Source organism: Alligator mississippiensis, chromosome 13 (assembly GCF_030867095.1).
Source record: "Alligator mississippiensis isolate rAllMis1 chromosome 13, rAllMis1, whole genome shotgun sequence".
Classification (NCBI taxonomy): Eukaryota; Metazoa; Chordata; order Crocodylia; family Alligatoridae; genus Alligator; species Alligator mississippiensis.
Window position 1 is genome coordinate 59338550 of NC_081836.1, and position 6690 is coordinate 59345239.

Below are 6690 nucleotides of genomic sequence, written 5' to 3' on the forward strand. Positions count from 1 at the left end.
ACAGCCTGTGTGCTGCCATAGGACATGATACCAACAAGCATTTCAGCTCATTTCTGTGCTTCAGAGATCTGTCAGGCTGTTGCCAGAAAGCCTTGGGGGTGGGAGGAAGTGCCCTGTCTCCCTCAGCCTTCCCTGAGCAGCGGGTTTGGAGCTGGCAACGAGTTCTGCCCCTGCAGAAAAAAATGAAAGTGGTTTTGTATCCTGGGCTGGGTTGGTTTCACATGCTGAACATAAAGCAAGGAAGAGAGTGGTTTTCAGGCTGTGTTCTAGCGAGTGAATTAGGACTTCCCAGCATGTGAAAATTGTAAATGCACGTCTTTTTTGGTTGATTTGTGTGTTTTTGCTGCTCTAAATCAATACATCTCTTTGGATGGCAGCACTCAGAACTGGTCCAGCACTACTGGACCTTCTCCCATGGGGTCATGAAATGCCATTATCCCCATCTCACAGAAAGGGAGACTGGGGGAGGAAATGACCTGCAGGAGATGGTACAGCAGCTTTGTGGCTGAACTGAGGTTTCCTGCCACTGGGAGACTGCACTCACACATGGTTTTATTTGCACATACAGTACAAATAACTGTCACGTGAAGCATGTTTTTCCCCATTAGCTGTTAGTGTCTCCAGGTAGTTCGTGTGCCCAGCACTGCAGTGACACTTCCAGAGCTCTGCACGACTTTTGGGCTTGGTGTCAAGGCCACGGGGCAGGACGGGGGGGACAAAGACCTTGGAGCAGCTGCCGTTTGGGCCACAGCACAAGTACAAGAGTCCTGTGGACCTGTGCACAGGGGCCAAATCATTCTCAGTTTCTGTGACCCCACAGGAGGTCCTGGGGTTTTCTAGCTGCTGCAGTTGGAGGTCCTGTCCTGCCTGTGGGGTGGACTTTTCTGCTTGCTGCACTTTGCCCAGTCACAGGCAGGGGACAGAATGGCTCCAAACTCCACCCTGAGGCAGAGTCCTCCTGCCCTTCCGTGCCAGAGAAAGCAAGACTGTCACATAGGCTGTGCTGGCAGCTGTGCTCAACTTCTGCATCCAACACACCAACTTGTTGTTGCACGCAGCCTCAACTGCTGCCTGTGGGCAGGGTGGAGAGCGGGCATGCAGCTTGGCTGGGGCACTGAAAAAGGGCTCCGAGCAAGCTTTGCTGCTGCTGCGTGGCAGACGCTGCTCAGTTTCTGTCTGGGACTGACTGGCACAGAGCTATGACTTCCTCCTTTGCACTATTTTGCAATGACTTTCACTGGTATTCAGTGGGCTAGTTGCACTGTGATTGGAGCTGTACTGGTGCCAGTGTCCCCAGTACAACAGTCCAAGGAATCGGGGGGCATAGTTACTGCATTCCCAGCGCTGGTGATACCAGCACGGGTGTGTTTGAATCAAGCGACTACAAGCACCGCTCCAGCAGCGCTGTCTTTAATCCTGTTACCAGGTCCGGCGTCTCGCCAAGTGCAAGCAGCAGCCCTCAATGGCTGAGTGGCAGTAGAAATATCCCCCAGCCAGAGGCTTTCTCCTCAGATCGGAGTGGCCCAGAGGACAGCAACTAAAACTGTCAGAGGCTGGAAGAAATGGGGGTTATTTAGTCTAGAGAAAAGCCTGAGAGGCAATTTGAGAAGTCTTCCAATACAAGAATTGTTATAAAGAGAATGGCCACCAACTTCTCTGCGTGTCCACAGAGGACAGGAGAAGTAATGGGCTCAGGCTGCTGCCGGGGAGGTTTGGTCGGAGCGTCCTACGAGGGGGTTCGGGTTCAGCACTGGCACAAGTGACCTGGAGAGGTGCTGAATCTCTGACGTGGAGGTTTGTACAAGCAGTTCAGACAGCCCCTTGGCTGGAACGGGGCAGACCGTGATGATCCTGCCCTGAGCAGGGCTGGGCTGGAGGAGTCCACCTGCTTCTCTGTCGTTCTGTGCCGGCCACGTGCTCGAGACGACCTCCTGCACCTGACTCTGGAAAAGCCACGTCAGCCAGACGCACCCACTCACTCCATCAGGCGCTGCCTCCACATGCAAATCCCACGCAGCGATTACTCTTAAAGCCATACAAGAAGACAGGTGACGGTTCCTCTTCATTCGGTTTCTTACTGAATGTGCTGTGCTTGTCGGGGGACTCCAGCCGTTTAAAGCGCATCCACGCAAAGGGCTCACACGGGCTTAACACTGGTCTAGGAAAGGAGGTGCAGCTCCGGAGGCCAGGCCAGGCCAGGAGCAGCAGGAGAGGCCGGCAGAGGCACCACACAACGGTTCTCTGAAATAGGGGAACTAGGCGTGGGAAGAGCGAACTCGCCCCACGCCCCCTCTGGGGTCGGCTTTCGGGAAGTGACTCAGTCTTCCAGGCTCAGGCTCACAGCCGCGCCCTGCAGACATGAGCAAGAGCAGCCCCCAAACGTGTCTGTCCGCACACGGCCTGGCAGTGCCAGAGCGGCAAGGCAAACCGTGGCGGTGAGGAGCCAGGTGCTGCCGCTCCTCCTGCCCTCCTCTGCCCCATTGCCCGGGGCAGGACCTGCAGCTAGGAGCCAGACGGGACACGCCGTGGCCAGGGCCTCCGCCAGTCTGACCATCTGCCCCCGCGCTGGCTGCGCTGCCTCTGCCTGCGCTGAGGGCTGGTTTGCTCCAGTCCCTCCCCTCAGCCGTGTCCATGCCTGCCTCTCCCCCCCACCCGAATGAGCCAGCTGGAGGAGCTCCCAGAGGTGCTGGCGCAGCGCTGGGTGGGGCGTCCTGAGGTGTGGCTTGGTCCCATGCCCACCAGCGCGGTGCCCCGCGCCCCCGTGGTGGGGTGGGCGTCTCAGGGAGCGGCTGGCTCTAGCGCTCCGCCTCGCCGTTGCACAGGCAGTCCTGGGCCCCTTGCTTCTGTGTGAGGACGCTGCTCGGGAGGGGCACAGGCGACCTGCCCGTGCACGCCCATGTTGAACACCTGCAGCAGCCTCACAGGTCGCAGCTCGTAGTCTTTTCCTAGGAAAGAAGTCATTCATTCTAGAAACCGACTACAAAAAACCCCAAAAGGAGCTGCAGAAATGCAGGCCAAAGCCATAGGTCGCACCTGCCCCAGCCGTGCCATAGCCGTGCCAGCCTCGGTTTTTTCATCACTCGTGACAGCCTATTCTGCTGAGACTGCAGCATCGCTCCTAGCGCGGCAGAGACGGGCTGCCTGGACAGGACAGCACAGGGCAAGGCGCCAGCTGGCCTGCACCTGCTCGAGAGCCCCGTGGGGTGTCCCGATGGACTCCTTCTGCCTGGCACGGTCATGTTCGGGCATCCCCAGGCCCTACTGCTGCCGCCTGTCAGCTGGCGCTTCACTGCCTGCTAAGGCGGCAAGCCCAGGAGAAGTCCTCCACAAATGTCTGCGGTGCTAAAATTGTGCTGGAGTGTGAATGTCGCACCCAGGAGTTTCCCTGTCCACAAATAGTCCCAGCGCTCGCTGTGCACAGCCGTTCTGCTGCGAGCAGGGTAGCCTTTCCTTCCTTTTCCTTGCCAGGCCCATTCCAGTTTTGATCATCGCCCAGGAGGTTCCAGCGGATGCCAGACCGCCCCATCCTCGCTGTCCCCTGTACCCAAGCTGGTCTGCTAAGTTCGGGGTGCGGCTGTACAACAGGACTGGCCCCGGAGCATCAGCTGGCCTCTCTGCTCTCAGGCTCCCCCGAGGAGGCTAGCGGACAACCGCTCCCCACGGGAGAGTGCAGGCCCTGAAAGCACCGAGCCGTCGGGGCTTTGGTACTGGAGACCTCTGCGAGGCATGTGGCAGCCAGCACGTTGGAGCAGATGCGGACAGAGCCAGGACTGTGGGCTGGGAGCTGAGCGCCCCGAGTGCACCTTCAGGTTTTGCTCTGCCAGCTAGCGGGGGCTTGTCTGGTTTGCCATCCGAGGGGCCCTCTACTTACCTGCCCAACCCTCAGCCCTGCTCCTGGCACAGGACGAATACTGGCCCTTGCCGGGACACGGGTCCTGCACCTCCCTCTGCCTCCCCCTCCGCCTCACTGCACAGCAGAGCTGCCTCGACTTTGGGGCCGGAACACAGGTGTGCACACACGCTCATGCAAACATGCATGTGCACACACCCACGTGCACATGTGCACATGCACTTACACACACGTGCATGCGCGTGCACATGCACACGCATACACCCCAAGCCCAAATGAGGCCTTGGTCCAGGCAGGTTGGATGCAGAGGCCCTGCCCCGCAGCCACAGCGGTGGTGGCCAGGTAGGAGGAGACCCTGCCGGTGGCAAGCAGGGCGCGTGGCCCTGGCCCGGGCTGGCTTCCTGCAGGCCCTGGAGCAGTGGCTGGTGCATGGGCACAGGGCCACGAGCTGAGCGGGGGTTTCTGTTTCAGCACCAGTGGCTTTGGCAGCTCAGTCATTCCTGTTTCTGTTTGCTGCCCTGTGGCTGGTGCTTTCCTGAGAGAAAGCAAAACCCTTGAGCCAGATCCCCAACGGCACTGCCCGAGGAGGATGGCAGGGAGAGCAGTGCTGCTCCACGGAGAGCAAGGTAAGCCCGTCTCCTGCCAGCCTGCACCCGCTGGGAGCCCGCTCTGCCCAGGGGAGTGCACCCAGGCCTCGCCGTGCCGCGTGCGGGCAGGGCAGGGCAGGGCAGGGCAGGGCAGGGGCAGCCGTGCCCCGCGCCAAGCTCCCCAAGGCGTTGGCAGCAGAAAGGTAGGTGTGAGGCACGGGGTGGGCAGGCTGCAGGGACAACCCTGCCCTGCCACTGCTCGGGCGCCTCCATCACTGTGGCTCCGTGGCCAGGAAGCTGCCGAGCCACCCCAGGCATCTGTGCTCCCCCGTGGTCGCAGCCAGAGGCTTGGCTCCAATGCTTCCTCCCTTGCTGGACCCTGCTCCACCGCGCTTGGCTGCCGAGTTCCCCGCGAACCAGAAACCCCCCGGGAGCCCTTTGCTCTGGGCCCAGTCGCTGCCCCCCTCCTTCCCGCTCCTGGCAGCCCTGGCACCGCCCGCCCGCCCGCCCGCCCGCCGCTTGGTCCCTGCTCGGGTTTGCTGACTAACACCTCCACATTCTGCCAAGCTCATTCATATTTAACCCAGTTTCCTGGACCTTGAAGTGGTTTCTTCTCTTGCTTTGCTTTCCGGTGGCAGCATGTTACTCAAGTCTCAGCTGCTCTGTGGTCATTTTGCCTTGTTATTTTTGGTAAATGTGATTATTTCCCTGATAAAGATCCGGGTCCAGTACAAGTGGGCCGACTCCTGGGATGTAGCATGTTGAAACGCAATGGCTGGCGAGCAAATCGTTTCATGCAGTAAATATGGAGACAGCATTGCTTTTCCACATCATGAACTTAATAATCATGACTGCTAATTAGCAGACCATTGTAGAGCAGCAAGCTGTCAAGCCCATGATTGTGCGGTTGGTGTTGTGGAGCGGGGATGTGCAGAAACAGCTGCTGGTTTCCTGTGCAGGAGGCCTTGGCCGTGACTCCACAAACAGCGCTTTTCCCAGCACAGATCTTGAGCCGTGCGGGCTGGGGCCGGGGCTGGCATGCTTGCGTCTCTTGGCCCCACGCCAGCACGAATCTAATCAATAGCCGGGAAGCCACATCCTGTGGAGTTGGCGTTTTGCACCGTGACGCCCTCACTCACCCTTTGGAGAGTGGCTGTGACTGCGACTGGAAAGTCTGACGTCACCGGGACGGAGGAGGCAGCGCGGCCCACCCGAGGTGGAGATTCGCGCCAGAACAGCACGTGTGGTTGCGGCGTCTCTGGGACGGGGGCAGCGCCGCAGACAGGCGCTTGCCTGGCCCGGGCTGGGAGAGGGCGCGTGCAGGGCTGGGCCTGGGCGTCAGAGCTGCTCTGCTCCCGGGGGCTGGAGGGAGGGCTGAGTCCTCACCACGCAGACGGACACACGTGCGTGGAGCCACATCTGCTCGAGCCCAGACACTTCTGCGACACAGTGCCTGCCCAGCCCTGGGCGCTTCAGACAAAACCACGGAGCCTGGAAGCAAATGCCGGAGCAGCCGCCCGCCAGCCCTGCCCCAGGTGCTACCCTCGCTGCCAGCACTGTTCCCTTCCCTGCCCCAATCTCTGCCCCCTCTCCCTTCCCACCAGCTTGAGCATTGTGTCCCAGCCGCTAAACCCACCCACAAGCAGCCAAGGCAGGCAGAAGTCTTGCACTCGGCAGCCTGGGGCGTGTGGACGCACAGGCCCTGCTCGTGCTCTTGAGCACCACGTGGACGGGGTTAGCAGTGGCATTGCACAGTGCGCCAAACCGCGCCTGCCCCTCGCAGCAGCAGCTCAGGAAATACGGTCTTTGCCACAAAACGGGTTCCCGTGGACGGGTCTCTCCCGGCACCTTCCTGAGCCCAAGCAGGCCGGATGCAGGAGGGGAGGGAGGGAGTGGCGTCTGCCGGCCCCAGCACCCTCAGGCCTCAGGCAGCCGGAGTCGCCGGGGCGTCTGAAGCCAACAGGACGCCCCACGGGGCTCCGGGGAGCAAGCCCAGTCCCTCCACCTGCCCCCAGGAAGGACGGGGAGGGCAGCGCAGGGCCCTCAGCACAGGCTGCTCCTAGGTTTGAAGGGCAGACGGGAGTTTGTAGGCGTCTGAGCTGAGCCCTCATGCCGCAGGCCAGGACACTTCTTGCAGGGGCGCCCATGCCCAGAACGGAGGTCCCTGGGTGCACTGGACGGATCCGGGAGACCAGCGCCTCCAGCCGTGCCGAAAGGCTCCCAGGGTGGAGAGCCCAATGCATCCCAGCCTGA